This window comes from Bicyclus anynana, chromosome 19, assembly GCF_947172395.1.
Source record: "Bicyclus anynana chromosome 19, ilBicAnyn1.1, whole genome shotgun sequence".
Lineage (NCBI taxonomy): Eukaryota > Metazoa > Arthropoda > Insecta > Lepidoptera > Nymphalidae > Bicyclus > Bicyclus anynana.
The window spans coordinates 1,210,687-1,230,466 of record NC_069101.1 but is presented as its reverse complement, the minus strand read 5'-3'; the positions used below and the strand labels follow the sequence as shown (position 1 = coordinate 1,230,466).

General features: G+C 37.1%; 1 protein-coding gene across 2 annotated transcripts in view; it reads left to right on the top strand.

The window, feature by feature from the left end:
• Positions 1 to 3,533: 3,533 nt before the first annotated feature.
• Positions 3,534 to 19,780, top strand: part of LOC112056272 (potassium voltage-gated channel protein Shaw) — a 103,222-nt gene continuing 86,975 nt past the window's right edge. For both annotated transcript variants that reach the window (XM_052887286.1, XM_052887284.1), the window contains exon 1: positions 3,534 to 3,765. The gene's annotated coding sequence lies outside the window, so the exon portion shown is untranslated. The remainder of the gene's footprint in view (positions 3,766 to 19,780) is intronic.

Sequence of the window (19,780 nt, the reverse complement as noted above, 5' to 3'; positions counted from 1 at the left end):
GTCTGCGATGCTCTTTAGTACTAAGCGCACAGTAGCGTCTCTAGGGTGCCTGCTATAATCACGTGCATACATTTTAGATGCTACCCACAGTTACAGTGACCATCTAAAATGCACACTATCCATACTGTCGCAAAAGCTATGTGTACAAGACATATAATATGCAAGTTTAGAAAACTATCCACTAAGTTTCAAAATGTAATAAACAAAATTTGTTTTTTATTTTCAAGCTGTTGCGCGCACTTCATAGATTGGGGTGTGATTTTTAGATGCAAAAATCCCCTGCGTACCCTGACTTATTATGACCCTATAGGTAATTTTACATTTCGTACGTTAAAAACTTGAGCGCCACTGTTTACTTTTGAAACACTTTTGAATTGAGAATTTCCTTAAAGATTTTTTAAAATCGGTTCAGCAGGCTCAAGAATTAATCATAAAACCTCAGAAACTATAAATTTTAATTAAATTATTATTAACCTCTTAATCAAACCGTAACTTTTCGAAATCAAGTCCAGCCTCTCGTAGGCTTGAAAAATATTTAGAATGATGATGAAAAGTAGGCATTTCCTGCCATAATTCACCTTTAAAATATTATTGCATTACGAAGTACGTAACAAAAGGTAATCTACCCTCATTTCAATATTAATAATGATTCCACTTTTCAGCGTCCGTATCGCGCCGTTAAAGTACTCATTTACATTTTATTCGCCCTTAAGGTGCTATTGAAGGGATTAGCATGCGAAATGACTCCCCCTTAACCTGTTGTCGAATTACTTGTACTTAGCAGGGGTTTAGTACGAAATTGGACTTCTCCAACAGTTTTCGAATAAACTATAAAATTTAAGTGTTATCCAGAGGCGTAACGTGCGCGGAGGAGGTTTTAAGCCTTTTTTTTTATCCCGGAACAAACCAAGCGCATTTTTTTTCTTCTTTTACTCTCTACAAGTCAGCTCTTGACTACAATCTCGCCTTGGTGGTAAGTGATGATGCAGTCTAAGATGGAAGCGGACTAACTTGTTAGGAGTAGGACGAAAATTCTCACCCTTTTCGGTTTCTACACGACATCGTGTCGGAATGCTAAATCCACGGCCAAAGCCTTCCACCAGCAAATAAAAAAAGCAGCTAGTAACTAATTATTAAAGAATATACATGGACTAGACTATATACTCGTAGTGAGATTTTTTTTTATTCTGTACAAGTTAGCCCTTGACTACAATCTCTCCTGATGGTAAGTGATTCTGCAATCTAAGACGGAAGCGGGCTAATTTGTTATAAGTTCCGTAGGTAACAAGGAACCCTATAAGACAGGACAAGACAAGACAAAGTGCTACTGTCCCTTTGCTTACCCAGCCAATCGGTTTTATATGGATACCATAGACTGACAATAAGCAGACTGTATCTCGTTGTCAAACAATTGAAGCACCATAATGGCACCGAGTATCTGAAATTTAAGGCCGCCTGTCTTCATATATGCATCAGTGTGCGCGTACGGTGAGTACGGAGGTCCTGGGTTCGATCCCCGGCTGGGCCGATTGAGATTTTCTTAATTGGTTCAGGTCTGGCTGGTGGGAGGCTTCGGCCGTGGCTAGTTACCACCCTACCGGTTAAGACGTACCGCCAAGCGATTTAGCGTTCCGGTACGATGCCGTGTAGAAACCGAAAGGGGTGTGGATTTTCATCCTCCTCCTAACAAGTTAGCCCGCTTCCATCTTAGACTGCATCATCATTTACTATCAGGTGAGATTGTAGTCAAGGGCTATCTTGTAAAGAATAAAAAAAGGGAATTGGCAAAATTTGGGTGCGTCACTTTTTATCAGTTCAGGAGACGGGGTCTGGAATTTTTATTACGTCTATGATGGATACAAAATTCACAGAATAACAAAAAAAAAGGAACTGCTGAAACCACGGAAATACACAGCGTGTGGCTCAAATTTGAGCGGCTTTTATTCATAAATAATCTAGAATTATATTATCGATGAAATCGACAAGAAGACTAAAACTAACTAACTATAAATAAACTCCTCGACAAAGTCGACGAGTATCTTTGCTATTCCATTTTCAAATTGCCACAACTTCCCTAGTTTCGAAGAAAGAGCTTGAAGGAAGAAACTTCAAGAATTCTATTAATATTATATTGTGAAAGTTTCTATTATGTTTGTTACATTTTACATTATCATATTTAACAGGCAAAAAAGGAATTTTACATTGTCATATTTCCATTTTAAATTATCAGGCTAAAATGGTTAAGATGACTTAGATGATATTTATCACTATATAGTTTACTAGAAGACGCCCTGCGGTTTCACCCGTGCAGTTCCCATTCCCGTGAGAATACGGAGATAATTATAAAGCCTAAAACACTCGCAAAGATCGTGGCTTACTATTAAAATAATTTTCAGTATCGGTGCAGTAGAACTATTGATTACCCTCTACAATATATCAAATATTTATTTGTTTATAATTTTTTTTTAACTTCAAAAATTCACAAACACTTTGTTTATTTATTATAGTTTACAACTTGTGAGTCGTGATAGCCCAGTGGATATGACCTCTGCGTCCGATTCCGGAGGGTGTGGGTTCGAATCCGGTCCGGGGCATGCACCTCCAACTTTTCAGTTGTGTGCATTTTAAGAATTTAAGTATCACGTGTCTCAAACGGTGAACGAAAACATCGTGAGGAAACCTGCATACCAGAGAATTATTCTTAATTCTCTGCGTATGTGAAGTCTGCCAATCCGCATTGGGCCAGCGTGGTGGACTATTGGCCTAACCCCTCTCATTCTGAGAGGAGACTCGAGCTCAGCAGTGAGCCGAATATGGGTTGATAATGATGATGATGATGAGTTTATAACTTGACGTAATGAATATAGTGTTTCAGTAAGATGAAGAGAAATGCATGTAGAAAAACATTGTACTATTTCCAAGTTAGTGCGCTACCATTTTACTATAATATGTATAGTCAATTAATTTATGGTTATATTGCAATCAAGGGCTAAATTGTCTATTAATAATAATAAAAACGTATATAAGAAATAGATTTTTATTAGTAGTAGTTAGTAAGTAAGACAGTAGAGAAGTTATTTTTACTAGACTTCTACTTACTTACTACTTCTTTTACATTTCAGTTTCATTAGTTTCACTCCTCTGAACCATTGTGGCAATAATTAAAGTGGCCCTTAATTTTAATGAAGTTGATAAATTAGGAGTCAAGCACTAAAACAGAATAAGTACGAATGTGTTGCTAGCATTAGCTATTACAAACTTAAACCCAGACAATCCCTCGGTTCTGCTCAATTAAAATTCATAGGAATTGTAACCTCATAAGAGCGACTAAGACAGCAAAACATTAACAATTTCCAACTCGCTACCTTTTATTTAGGGCGCCATGGGAAAGTGACCTTTATGTTTTTGGTGATAAGCGCTAGGGTGTCGACTGGTAAGTAGGGTGGTACAGTTCATTACAAAATGAAATGTACCTATGTATCGGAAAACGCATGCGCGGGGGAGAGAATACGTCAGTGACTGTACGCTAGCCGGAAGGCGCGCGCGGTTTGCCGCGGTGCCGCCGACGCCAATTCAAAAATGGAATTCTAAAGTGACGGCACAATAATACAGATTAATAAATAATTCGTATCGATCTATCGGCAACTCGAGTCGTAGTGGTTGTAGATGTTTGTGTGAATCGATTTTTTTTTTATATTGAATTTTTAATACAGTGCGCTAGCGTGTTCCAGTGAGTGAAATACGACCCCTATAGTTTTGAAACAGGTTAGTAAATTAAATTACTTTCTTGCGTGTGTTTATGAACTATTCATGTTGGGTGCAATTAGGGTTGTCCCATTTACCGTTTTTATAAATCCAACAAATCAAAGTTGGTATGAAAATAAACTTCAACATTTTAATGAGGGTAGGTTGAAATAATGCGTTCGTGATTTGAAACATAATTACTTCTGGCGTTGGAATATTGAAGCACTGCAATTTGTAGAACATTTTGAAAATCGCGAACCTACATACAATATAGAAAATATCATAGTCATTTTTTACCTAATTGGACATACTGCTGCGTTATTTAGGTAAGGAGTTACAATGCGGCTTGACGAATTGAGGTTAATGATTTCAGCGTTTTAGGTAAACTCTCATCATGGGATAATGACCTGAACCTTGAGACCTCTGAAGGTCCAAGCGTTAACTTATTAATGTATCAACTTCGTTTTACTATAAGATATAGGTACTCGTATAGCATTTTATTATTGTAACTATCAAAATTAAGTAAGTAGTTGCCGTATTTGCTTAATTTTACTCAACAATATACATGTCTCGTTTTCAAGGGTAATATTAACCACGTCTTTATAAATAACTAATAAATATTCCTCTTTACCTCTTACGTTACCTATATTATAGTGGGCGGAAAAGATCTCTTGACCCTATGATATAAATTTTGCTTGTCAACTGTGGGAAAACCATAGTTTTTACACTATAAACTCAATGGAGAGAACTATCAAATGACATTGAAATACCCACGAAATTTGCATTCAAAAGTTCATCTTGATAGATATGAATTAAGTAAAATTGCATGGGTATTCATTAAATGAAGGTAATAATGTAAAATTGTGTTAGGTACTTGTTTATCTGTATTGAAGTTGAGTGCAGTTTGTATATTGTACAGCTGACGGTGAACCTAACTTAGATAGATAAAACATCTTGAAAATTATTCAAGAAATTTTCAAATGCAGCTCAAATTTTCATAATTATGAAAATATAGCCTATAAAATTGGTGGCTAAAACAGAAAACAAAAGTTCTTTCGTCGAATCCAAAAGAAGATAACATATTTGTAAGTATTGTATAGGCAACATCTGATGAAGCTCCAGATTGGGTCTCTATCCAACTCATCAGATAATCTTTCGACAATAATCTGTAGTCTCAGAAGTGCCTCCAGATCGTGACGAAGTTTCGTCCTTTCCAATGTGAATGAAAGTAAGATCAGCTTTACCTTTTCTCGAAGCGCTTTTTGATAACTTTGTATCCATTGATGAAAAATAAATGTAACTAGATTACTTAATAAACATTCCAAGTTTACACAGTACACGACCTAACACTCTCCAACTCTATCATAGCGTAGTATTCTGCGTGAATCCTCGTCATAGGGTTCTAGAAACCCGTTCTACAAGCCATTGTGACATGACTGTTGTCATGTCACAATGGCTTGGTCGTTTCTTTGACTCGCAACCTCATCTAACTATACGAGGACGTATGATGAGGTTCTAGTTAGGTCCTTGAGTAACGAAACGGTCAGGGAAATATACTACGAGTAGCTGAAGTGTAGGGTTTGTCTTTTTGAGAGGATTCACGCAGAACACGATACAATCCTTGCCTTATTCATCATTATCAACCCATCTTTGGCTCACTGAGCTCGAGTCTCCTCTCAGAATGGAGAGGGTTTAGGCCAATAATTCACCATGCTGGCCCAATGCGGTTTGGCAGACTTCACACACACAGAAAATTCTCAAAATCAAAATTAAAATCAAGAAAATCAGGTATGTAGGTTTCCTCACGATGTTCTTCTTTCACCGCTCGTGACACGTCATATATATTTCTTAAATTACCTTACCTTATTATTCCAGATAATATAATATTTTAACACTTTTTTCTTGTTCCTTATATAATTTTTTTACCAAAAATACGCGACAGCCCTGCGTCAATTGGCTCGAAATTCGGTCAGATCACTATCGGACTGCTGGTTGCTTTGCTATTATACTATTAATTATTGTATAATTTGGTATTGCCATTATTATACAATATACGGGTAATACGGAGTTGGAAAATTAGTGGCAACACAACCCCGTACCTCGGTGAGTACGTTAACCCCAGCTCCGGTTATTTTAAACCATGGACATCTAGGATTTTCTTCAAGATCTTTATCATCATTGACATTGATAGTTACACTTACATACAATAATCTAAATATTACATACAATAATGTAAATACTTTTTTTTTATTCAATGATAAGTTAGGCCTTGACCGCCATCTCACCTGATGTTGAGTGACGATGCAATCTTAGATGGAAGTTGACTTTCTTGGAAGTTTATACTTGTATTAATTGATTATGAAACACGGCTAAAACTCACGTGATATAAGGTTGGAGTATGCCCGACTAGTTTCGAACCCATGCCCTTAGTCATGAGCTGGTTCTTGCAACGCGGCATGATCCAAACTACGAAGCGGCGGCGCGGCGCGTAACTGCTCGCATCGCGCGCTGGGAGAGGGGTTGAGTGGTGGGGAGTGAAGGTTCCGTTGCCCTCTACGATGGTTCATTAATGTCATCTTCATTAGACTCGTCTTCTTGTAAGCAAACCGAACTAACACTATCTTGTTCCAAGTTTGTTATATGTGATAATGAAAGAAATAGCGGTTTCCACACTGTCGGCAGCAACCATCCATGATCCCGATTAAAATTTGTAAATGCCGATTTGTACTTGTAGTATATTATTTGACAAATATCATTAATTCAATTCTCTTGAGTGTCGTAATATATGTTTTTGTAGCATAAACGGCCGTATCTTTGTTATACGTTCGGTTATTATCAAAGCTTCAAGGATCTGTACACCAGCAGGCTAATTCACTATCTTTGACGTATGTTAGCAGTCGCAGATGCTTTGCAGTCGACGGCAGTCGCTGACTGCAGTCGACTGCAGTCTTCGGTAGCAGACGCTGCTCGTGTAAATGAACCATAGAGCGTTATTTATTTATTTATTCATTTAATTTCCATTATATTATTTAACACATGTCATACGAGTAAAATGTGATAATTATTACAATTGGAACTGTGAGGGTGTTGTAACTACAAAGTATGAGTAAATTAACTAAACATAACATAACGTTACTTATGGCTTTTCAAAATATGATGGTGTAGAAATTATTCATAATTCTAATTATCCTGTAAGCTATTAACAAACAACTTCCGGCATGATATTCTGAAAAATTGTTCACGAATGATATCGGGTATTGTTCATGAACCAATTTTTCACGCGAGCAGCTGGCTTTGAACTTATTATACGTAGTGTGGTTCCGTGGCCAACGACGGTTTGATAAATAGCTTTAGTAAACGTGAAACTACACGAAACCTCTAAGTTACACGTTTTACTCAATTATACAGAATTATTGTAAGGTAATTTTTTATTGTTGCACTAGTGCACTTTAGTTTGATTATTTTATTTTAATAGATAATCATCATCATCATTATTAACCCATATTCGGCTCACTGCTGAGCTTGAGTCTCTTCTTAGAATGAGAGAGGTGGTTAGGCGAATAGTCCACCATGCTAGCCCAATGCAGATTGGCAGACAGTAGGTTTCCTCACGATGTTTTCCTTCACCGTTTGAGACACGTGGTATTTAATTTCTTAAAATGCACACAACTGAAAAGTTGGAGATGCATGCCATCAAACTCATATCCTCTGGAATCTGCAGAGGTTATCCACTGGGCTATCACGGCTTTATTTTAATAGATAATTACAAGAAATTATAATACACAAGCTGATCCGATAAACGTTGTTCTGTCATTTATATTTCTTTTCCCAAAATGATAAAAATCCTTTACGACTTGTTCTTATACCTACCAAATAGATTAGTTTTATGTACTTACTCTATAAAGTCATATGAAACGAAATTATGCTAATTAATTTTTATTAATTATACGCAGCTGCACAACATAAATAGGTACTATAAGAAAGGTTCTCGAGATTTTTTTTTTTTATTTTTTTCTTTGCTATTAAAGAAACATTCAACAACAATGATCAATCAAACATCAATGTTGTCATGACTTGGAGGGCATCACATCCAGTGACATGAGCCCTATGTATAATTTTCTTTCGAGAAAAATTAAAATAAAAATCGTATGACAGGACTGAAAATAAATATACAAATAAATTAAAAAAAATAGAACCGTATAAAAGTTATAAAAAAAAATAGAATCAAATGAATTTGATCCCAAATTGATTAAGACAACGTACATCGTATTTTGATTGATCGCCCGCCAATGTCAGACTTTTGGCGCACAAATTAATTATAACTTCCAAATTGCTTTATGCCTTATCCACCATTAGACACCTACTTACTTTTAGAAGTTACTTCTTAACTTATTTAGGTAAAGTTTTAATAACGCACAAAGTAATACAATACATTCATTACTGTATGTTCTAATTTTAACAGAACGTAATACTTTCGTTCTATAGTGAAAGCTATTTTTTAACTAGTGAGCTTCGGCAGTGGCTAGTTACCACCTTACCGACAAAGACGTACCGTCAAGCCATTTAGTGTTCCAGTGCGATGTCGTGTAGAAACTGAAATGAGTATGGGTGTTCAACCTACTTCGAACAAGTTAGCCCCATACCATCTAAGATTACATTATCGCTAGCCATCAGGTGAGATTGTAGTCAAGGGCTTATTAGTAAAGAATAAAAAAAAACTATCCAATATTGAGTTTGGACTGTTGTGGCTTTGGAAGATAGCGGGTTTCAAAGGTCCTATGGTAGGAGCATACAGAGAAAACTTTCATCACACTTCACACTAATCACTCTAATATTATAAAGGCGAAAGTTTGTGTGTAAGTGTGTAAGTATGTTTGTTCCTCTTTCTACTGAAGCGATTTTGCTGAAATTTGGAATGGAAATAGATTTTACTCTGGATTAACACAAAGGCTATTTTTTATGCCGGAAAAATCCATGGTTCCCGCGGGATTTGTGAAAAACTGAATTCAAAGCGGACGACGTTGAGGGCGTCTGCTAGTTATTTATAAAATAGAGAATGTCTGGCGTAGATTCTTACTCTATGTTTTGACAGCCTACGTGGCGCAGTGGTATGCGCGGTGTATTGACAAGACGTAGGTCCTGGGATCGATCCTCGGCTGGGCTTATAGAGGTTTTCTTAATTGGTCCAGGTCTGGTGGGAGGCTTCGACCCTGGCTAGTTACCACCGGCAAAGTTACATAATTATACTATACAATAACTATGAAATCACGTTCGAAGAAACATTCGCTTAATAAGCCAGAGGTCAAATTACAAAATTGCCTACTAAAAAGGTACTCTGCGAAGTTAACATAAACGAAATTTGATGCAGGTAGAGCTGGCGTGGCGCCAAAATATGAGGTAAATGTATTTTATTTGCCGCCCCAAGTCAAAGTAATATTCCAAAACGCGTTGAGTCAAAATCAGAAAATCATATGTAATTACGCGTTATCCGAGTTAGTGGAAGGTGCTCTTTGGTGCAGTGGTTAGAATATGCGACTCTAGATCGTAAGGTCATGGAGTCGGAATATGAAATATAGTTTCTAACCAATAATATTACAGTAGCAATCCCACAGAACTTATAAAACCCTAAATTTGACGGCCTCCGTGGCGCAGTGGTATGCGCGGTGGACTTACAAGACCGAGGTCCTGAGTTCGATCCCCGGCTGGGCCGATTGAGGTTTTTTAATTGGTCCAGGCTATTGGGAAACTTCGGCCCCGGCTAGGTACCACCCTACCGGCAAAGACGTACCGCCAAGCGATTTAGCGTTTCGATACGATGTCGTGTAAAAACCGAAGGGGTGTGGATTTTCGTCCTCCTCCTAACAATTTAACCTGCTTCCATCTTAGATTACCTCATCACTTACCATCAGGTGAGATTGTAATCAAGGGCTAAGAATAAAAAAATATATACGAGTAAGTTGATGATCTGACAATCGGAAGATCTGATTTATATCACGCTTATATTAGCTTCACTTTAAACTAACTATGTATGTAAGAAAATATTGGAATCTTTTTGATCCCCTTACCGGTCTTCGATTACGATGAAATTTTGCACACGCTCTGAGATCTGATGACAATACAAGCCTATCTAAGACACGTCATTACAAATCCAATATGGCGGCCTCCCCAAGATGGCGAACTGGCAGTTTGAAACCATTATAATTATGGATATCATATGAAAGAGTTTGCTGTCAGGAATACCAAAAAAATAGTCATGTGACTTAAATTCAATATGGCGGACAGGCTATTTGAAATGCACCCCCATGATATAGGTAAGTATCAAGCGTGTTTTTTAGTTTTCGAAACTATTCATGTGATTCTCTTAAATGTTGGAAACAATTTATTTTACAAAACTCGTTATTCTAATTAAACTCATGAGTGTCATTTCCTAAGTTATTTTTGAATACCGTTTTCCATATAGAAGAATTGAATTGAATACCGTTTCGTGAAACATCAGTTCTTGCTTGACGTTTGTTCTGAGTCAAAATAGGGGTTCTTTGACAGCGCAAGGTAATAGGCACTCGTGTTAAGCGCGTCGACAAGTGAAATGCATGTATGCGACACTTTGGGCGTAAGCCAACTCTGCCTGCTTACAAAGGGTTCTTTCTTTCTTGTTTCGGAACATTTTCAGTGTTCATTATCATAAGGAATTATACCTAATCATCGTTAATTGCAATTAGAGAAGAAAGTTCTCTTGCTTATTGGTTTTCTATATTATAGGCTATAGTTATTTCGGGAGGAACTTTTCAGAGACGTCTCACATAAATTCAATTATGAAACGCAATCTCATAAAAAAGTCGTATTATAGTGATAATAATGGTTATATAAACAACTAGCGGACCCCAAATTTTGCCCGCGTGAAATTCAGTTTTTCACAAATCCCGCGAGAACTATGGATTTTTCCGGGATGAAAAGTAGCCTATGTGTTAATCCAGAGTAAAATCTATTTCCATTCCAAATTTCAGCCAAATCGCTTCACTAGCCGCAGCGTAAAAGAGAAACGAACATACTTGCACACTTACACACTTTCACAGTTACACACAAACTTTCACCTTTATAATATTAGTGTGATAGTGCCATAAAAAGACTTGTAAATGAAATGCTCTATATGACTAGCTACTTAAATTTTGTATGTCATAGACAAAAAATCTCTAGCGGAATTTATTGTGGTCTCTTCTCGGACCAAGGCGCATTTAGAATCCTCCTGACTTTAATAACTATTTATCACCATTATCTAGAAACTTTACCTGACGTTTCAAAAGTGCTATAAATTAACCTAATTGAAGTAAAATAATTTTGACTTTGACAATGACCTTGATATTTGCATAAGTTTAAACAATGCGTTAAAAGACGTTCATAAGTCCAAGATTGTTAAATATTTGATGAAATTATTATAACAAATACTCAATTGAAACCAGGATAAAGTACCATAGGTCACTACTGGCAACAAGCAAGGTTTGAAGATTCTTTCTTAGGCATTCATAGAATTTGGGATGAAAAGATATGGTTCAAAAAGTTTTTGCTTCTTTATATCGACGAACGTTTGGTTACCAGTAGAAAATTCATATTTAATTAATTAAATAAAGAGTAAGTGTAGGTAAATTCACTTTATAACTACAGTTATTTTAGATTCCAAGATTTTTCAGAACCAAAAATGTTTTGAACCGATTTGATACAGACATTTTGCAATAAAATAAACATAACAAACAAAAAGTACACCGATCATACGCGGACAAACCGAACTTTACAGCGCTATAAAATTACAAGGAAAAAACTAATTTCCACCGTCCGTATCGAGTCGTAAAACACTTGATTGTGTATCCGTTTGCAACGTCGTTTACGTCACCGCCACATGTTATTGTTAACTAAAATCATGGGTTCAGTAGTCCGGCTATTTAGGGATCTTTGTTATCGTAGAATGGAGAAAATACTTCATTAACTTTATGGTAGGTCAACTACATTTGAAATACTCAACAACCTAATTTTAATTGTTCACTGTACGTATGATTCTTTCTCGTATGAAAGCTTATCCTTTTTAGGTCAACTACATTTGAAATACTCAACAACCTAATTTTAATTGTTCACTATACGTATGAATATTTCTCGAATGAAAGCTTATTATTATATTATCAGATACATGGTGATAATATCAGATATTTATCACAATACACACCAGAGCAGGCCTAACTTATGTTTTAAAAAAAATGTTTAAAACAATAAGCCGACCACGTAAGCGTCCTTGGTCCACTGGTAAGCCTATGAGGTTGTTTCTAATACAGCTTTTCTTTGTACTATAAATTTTCAGACGACGACATCAAGCAAGTCGCAGGGATTCGCTGGGTGCAGGTGGCTCAGTATCGTGATGTTTGGAAGTCCCTACAAAAGGCCAATGTCCTGCAGTGGACGTCCATCGGCTGATATGATGATGATGATGATGATAAATTTTCAGCAAATATTTTTAGCCTGAAATTGGGAGTTGATTAAAAAGAATTCGTTACACTAAACTATCTTTACGACATACAAACATCGTACTGGTACGCCAAACCTCGTTGTCATTCTAAAAATAGTTACATAATAAAATGCTGTTACAAAAACAATGCGAGTCATCTGCGAGCGGCGGCTTTGTCGCTCGCCGGCGTCTCGAGACGCAGAAGCGTGTCGTTTTGCGCTGAGAATTCCACTGAAATGCCTTTGACTGCTTTTATATATTTTTCTTTTTTTTATTCTTTACAAGTTAGCCCTTGACTACAATCTCACCTGATGGTAAGTGATGATGCAATCTAACAAGGAAGCAGGCTGGCTTGTTTCTACACGGTATCGTACTGGAACGCTTAATCGCTTGGCGAAACGTCTTTGCCGGTAGGGTGGTAACTAGCCACGGCCGAAGCCTCCCACCAGCCAACCAATTAAGAAAATCTCAATCAGCCGAGGATTGAACCCAGGACCTCCGCCTTGTAAGTCCACCGCGCATACCACTGCGCCACGGAGGCCTTCAAAAAACCGTATTAGTAAAGAATAGCCCAGACAAAAAGACAGACAGAAAACATACCAAAAAAAACCATTCATCACAAATTTTGAAAACCGCTTGATATACAAAGATAAAATTTGGGAAAGAGGTAGTTTGTAATGACTAGACATACGCTTAGAATGGATTTTGCGACAGGGCCGGATTAAAGAGATCAATGGGAGGACAACTTTCCGAGCTTCTGCTAGAATGTTTAGTATATTCATCATCATTATCAACCCATAATCGGCTCACTGCTAAGGACGAGTCTCAATTATATATTCTCTCTCAGAATTTGAAGGGTTAGGCCAATAGTCTACCACGCTGGCCAATCCGTATAGGATTGGAAGACTTTACACACGTAGAGAATTGAGAAATTTCTCAGGTATGCAGGTTTCCTCACGGCGTTTTTCCTTCCACCATTTGAGACACGTGATATTTAATTTCTTGAAATGTTCATAATTGAAGAGTGCGAGGTGGATGCCCCGGAATCGGAAGCAAATCAAAAATCAAATTCAAAAATCATTTATTTCAAGTAGGCTCAGTTTACAAGCACTTTTGACACGTCAGTTGACTATTTGTAGAGATTCTACCACCGGTTCGGAAGGCAGGTTCTGCTGACAAGATACCGGCAAGAAACTCAACAGTTGCTCGTTTGAAAAAGTCATACAGTATTATAATTTACAATTGATAACAATTACAATTTCTTATACTTTTATTTCCTGTGTGAAAGTGGAAGCTGATCCAATGGCCTTCAAGCGCTTTTATCTTTAAGGAACTCATCAATGTTGTAGTAACTTCGACTAAGTAAATGTTTTTAACACATTGCTTAAAGCTATGCATTGGCAGGTCCATCGCAGTCTTAGGGATCTTGTTATAGAAGAGTACACCCAAACCTACAAAAGATTTTTTTTACTCTTTGGAGACGATATGCAGAAATAACTAACTTATGCCCGTGTCTAGTAAGACGTGGGTTTAAATCTCCTTTTCGTTTGTACAAATTAATATTTTGTCTTACATAGACTATACTGTTATATATATATTGACAGCAGAGGTCATATCTGGACTATCAAGCCTTTTTTATATATTACAACAGGGAAATATAAACTACGCTAGAGTTCGACCCGACGCAGTATCTGAAACACAATCTAAATATTTTATAACCCGTGTACTGAGTACCTACCGCCTGTAACCCAGATAGATAGTGCCGCCACACGCGGAGGGAAAATCTTCGCATATTGAATGGGACAGGTGATATTTATCGACTAGTACGGCTTTTACTCGCTCCTTGGCGACATTATATTCGACTTTCGGGAAATTCTCGACTTCTAAGCACTTGGAAAATATGAAATCTATCATCTATCTAACTTACCTTCGATTTGTAAAAATGCATTTTATATTTTATAAAAAATATGGACAGAACCGCTGACCTGACTTCGGTCATCGGCTCTGTCATTTACAATTGGTACGCTAGGCATAAACTTCTCTAAGCGCTTACACAATAGACAATTTTACAATTTACCCTGGAATTTGTGGTAGAGGAAACGCATCGAGCAAGTCCCAGGACTTGTGACAAGGGTGTGGTTTAAAGATACCTTTTAAAACTAGTTAACACTCACAACATATATAAAATGTACAGTTTATTTTTTACTACTAAACAGCCCGCGACTTCGTCTCTTTGAAATCTTTGATCCTTATTTAAGTTCAATAAATTTCTTTATTTACAAATTAATATCATCATATTTCAATATACACATAATCAAAACAAATTATTAGGTAAACCTTTCTAATGATTCACTATAACTATTGGTAATAACCGCATGGAAATCCGTACAGTGGCTAGCGCTTACAAGGAATTTTCGGTAAATTTTTGAAATAAATGACATTTTAGAACCGTTCTCTGTTTGTCCAATAAGTATCGTTTTAGGCATAGTCACTTATTATTATTACGTCAGATGAAATCACAGCTAAGCGATAACTGTTGAATAAAAAAAAACATAACTTTGCCGGTCCAAAATCAAATACAGTGCGGTCAAATCATCCATTTCCGGTTTCGTGACTGCCCTGATACAGCCCTGACGTAAGACTTCTACTGTAGTAGTTCCATTTATTTAGCGCGCCTTTGTGTAAAATAGCGATGTATTCTGGTTTTTTTTACGATTTCGTATATGTGCTTAGAAAATGAAGCACAGGAAACGTATTTATTATCAGTATGGTTTTTATACTTTAAAATAAATCTATTCTAATATTAAAAAGCAGCCCATTTATTGAGGAAGGATATAGGCTGTATATTATCCCAGGAATAATCTTACAGGAACGGGAACCACGCGGGTGAAACCGCACGGTTAGCTACTCTTTACTAAAACTCATGATCGCGTACGTGAATCACCCAAGCGAATATATGGCATTAATGTTATTTTCCTTAGATTTCCCAGGGAAACCCATTCATTAAACACACCGCATACACAGCGATAGCCTTGACAAAGCTCACATACTCAATAAATAACTGGCGATACACCAGTCACGAAACGCATTCAGTACATTTATCGTATACTAGAAAAAACCACTTTTTACTGTGATTTTGTAGTCACGTAACATATCTATTGTTAAAAAATGTCATTGGGTATTACACTATTCTGTGCCATCGCAATTGTATATTTTGGAGCTAGAACAAAAAATATATGCATAGTACTCAGTGTGTGGGTGTTGATATTGGTTGTAGATTATCATAAATCCTTCCCACGTACTGCATTATTGTAACAGTTGGCGTGATAAGTGCCCCGTGTTTGTTGCTCTTCCATATTTATTATGTTTTGTATTAGCCAATAATAACAAAGCTTCCGATTTTTGGGAATAAACCGTAAATCATCATGGGGAAAAAAGGTTTTGGAAAAGTTTCAAAATCTAATTGCGTTTTTGTTGAGAATAATATTTTATTATAACATTTTAGGAAACAGCTTTCATGGGTCAACCTATAATTTGTCATAGATAGAACGTAAGATTTATAAAGATTTCTTGACGGCCTCCGTGGCGCAGTGGTATGCGTGGTGGATTTACAAAACGGAGGTCCTGGGTTCGATCCCCGGCTGGGCAGATTGAGTTTTTCTTAATTGGTCCAGGTCTGGCTGGTGGGAGGCTTCGGCCGTGGCTAGTTACCACCCTACCGACAAAGACGTACCGCCAAGTGATTTAGCGTTCCGGTACGATGTCGTGTAGAAACCGAAAAGGGGTGTGGATTTTCATCCTTCTCCTAACAAGTTAGCCCGCTTCCATCTTAGACTGCATCATCACTTACCATCGGCGACAATGTAGTCAAGGGCTAACTTTTGAAGAATAAAAAAAAAGGATACTAAAATGTAAAGTTTTTTACGTCTTAAGGCGAATTTCTATTTTTCTGGCGTGACCTGACGTGACGCATCAGAACAGTATCGGTATCATACTAATATTATAAAGCTAAAGAGTTTGTTTGAACGCGCTAATCGCAGTAACTACTGGTCCTATTTGAAAAATTCTTTCAGTGTTAGATAGCCCATTTATCGAGAAAGGCTATAGGTTATATATTATCCTCGTATTCCTACGGAACCGGGAACCACGCGAGTGAAACCGTGCGGCGTCAGCTAGTTTTTTATAAGGCAACCTTTACACTTATATGTTGTGACATGTCGTGACGACTTCTTATATACAAAATGTATTCTGTTCTGTTGCGTCACAGCTCGACACGTCAGACAAATGTCAATCCGGCTTTAGTCACCTATGTAATATTTGAATTTGTCAAATTAATGTTATTTTTCCTTTCATCATCATTATCAACCCATATTCGGCTCACTGCTGAGCTCGAGTCTCCTCTCAGAATGAGAGGGGTTAGGCCAATAGTCTACCACGCTGGCCCAATGCGGATTGGCAGACACGCAGAGAATTAGTAAAAATTCTCTGGTGTGCAGGTTTCGTCACGATGTCTTTCCTTCACCGTTTGAGACACATGAAATTTAATTTCTTAAAATGCACGCAACTGAAAAAAACACGCAACGAACCCACACCTTCCGGAATCGGAGGCAGAGGTCATATCAACTGGGCTATCACGACCCTCATTTTTCCTTTTTATCCTTTTGGATTTTTCCTTTACTTATTTTTAAAATTACTGAATGTAACTAAACTAGACAGAAGCTTATTAATTTATTAAATACTACATAGTTGTTAAAACAGTAAAAGAAATAATCGGATACGATACAGAACTTTATTCATTGCATTTTCATTATTCATACAAAAGCTCTTTTGATCGTTCAAGTTAAATGTAAGAGTATTCCATCGGGTATCACAAATTCAATGAGAGATATTTACAAAAAAAATAAAATGGTGGCTTCCAAACTTTGTTACAAAGAGCAAGGCGCCTTTCACTATTAGCGTGATAAAGGGCGATATAGACGGTTAGCAGTTTATTTTGATAACATTATTATGTAGGTGGGTACCTTAACATCAACTCAGATGTTTCTTGAGAAAATCCTCAAGATGTAACCATTAACAGTGTAAGCGGTACTGAACATGCAATCGTCCATCGCAGATCTTAGAACAAAATAGTTCCTATTGTTCTAAGTATTTGTATTATTTCAGCATACCGTGATAGCCCAGTGGATATGACCTCTGCTTCCGATTCCGAAGGATGTGAGTTCGAATCCGGTCCGGGGCATGCACCTCCAGCTTTTCAGTTGTGTGCATTTTAAGATATTAAATATCACGTTCTTAAACGGTGAAAGAAAAACTTCGTGAGGAAACCTGCACACCAGAGAATTTTCTTAATTCTTCGTGTGTGAAGTCTGCCAATCCGCATTGGGCCAGCGTGGTGGACCATTGGCCTAACTCCTCTCATTCTGAGAGGAGACTCGAGCTCAGCATTGAGCCGAATATAGGTTGATAATGATGATGATGAAGCATCCCCATACACAACCGCTTCATTCAATTTCTGATGTTTTTCTTAAACTACTCGCGTAAACATGGATACAAAAATTAATTGAGAAAATAAAGAAAAAAATTAAATATTTGAAATACTAACCGACACCCGGCGGTTTCACACTCACAAATAACGTGGCTTTCTAGTGGTTAAAGTATTTTCAAAATCGGATCAGTAGATCACTACACCACAAACTTTACCTCTATAATACATAAGTCTAGGTATTCTTCATCATTATCATCAGGTCACTGCTGAGCTGGATTTTCCTCTCAGAATGAGAGGAAAATCCGCATTGGGCCAGCGCGGTGGACTAACCACCGCGCTGGCCCAATGCGGATTAGCAGACTTCACACACGCAGAGAATTAAGAAAATTCTCAGGTATCAGGTTTCCTCACTATGTTTTTCCTTCACCGTTTGAGACACGTGATATTTAATTTCTTAAAACACACACAACTGAAAAGTTGGAGGTGCATGCCCCGGACCGGATTCGAACCTATACTCTCCAGAGTAGAGTAGACAAGATAAACTATGTATACTATGTATACTAAGTATACACGTATAATATTATACCTAAAAGGGCTGTGCTTTCGTATGATATCGGAGGTTACAAATAACCGATTGATAGTGTATAATTATTATTTATAGCACGTTTATACGCTATATCTGTTTGTGCAGGCTCGCTTGATTGTGTTTCGTGTTTGTATACAGCCTATTTAGTGGCACATAGTCAGCATCACATAGCTTTTATATCTACTGTCGTAGATAACATCGTAAGGTAATAATAGAGCTAATGTCTTCAATAGAGTTTATTTTAGACTGTTAGTCAGTCCCTGTTCCTACCATAGGTACGAGAAAGTAAGAAAGAAAAGAAAGAAAAAAGCTTTATTAGTGAACTAGCTGACCGCCGCGCGGTTTCACCCGCGTGGTTCCCGTTCCCGTAGGAATCCGGGGATAATATATAGCCTATAGCCTTCCTCGATAAATGGGCTATCTAACACTGAAAGAATTTTTCTAATCGAACCAGTATTTCCTGAGTTTAGCGCGTTCAATCAAACAAACAAACAAACAAACAAACAAACAAACAAACAAACAAACAAACAAACAAACAAACAAACAAACAAACAAACAAACAAACAAACAAACAAACAAACAAACAAACTCTTCAGATTTATAATATTAGTATAGATTATGCCACACAACACAATTTGTTCTATAACAATATCCTGCGATGTGTAGCACAACCCAGTAAAGGGATCCAACTCAGCATAATGCTACATACTCTTTGAATAAAAAGAGCATGCAGCGCTGGTTTTCAGTTTGAGCCATTGACCAGATGCCGCCACAAACACAGCACACAACAACCTTATTAACTAAAATTAACAATAATAATAACTTAAACTTAAAATAATACATTACAATTAACTAAATTAAAAAGGGAAAAACAATAAAATAGCATACTAAAAAATAACAACGCGAAAGTACGGTAAATAATTGTGGAGTTCGCATCGTAGGTTTGGAAGGCAGACACCCTTTTTGACGGCCTCCGTGGCGCAGCTTTTTTTTTTTTTATTCTCTACAAGTTAGCCTTTGACTACAATCTCACCTGATGGTAAGTGATGATGCAATCTAAGATAGAAGCGGGCTAACTTAATAGGAGTAGGGTGAAATCCACACTCCTTTCGGTTTCGGCTCGATTAGCGCAGGAATAGTTGTGGTGGCAAGAGCCCTTTTTATTATATCATTATGAGAGCCATGCCGAAATAGCCTACCGTCACTCCTTTGGCATGAAAACCCTTGAATTCCATTGGCTTCAGTATCGATTGTATAATGCCTTGCAACAAAAATCAAAGTATCTTCAATGTACAGAATGTACAAAATGTACAGAATTCGTATTATAAGTATAGATTCTAGATGGCGCTGGCGTCCGTTATGCCACGCTAACGTTTGTTGTTACAAATGGTATAGGTAAGTAAAATCTCAAATTGCGAACAAATGTACAGAATTCGACCAGTTTTATCTATACTAATATAATATACTAATATAATAA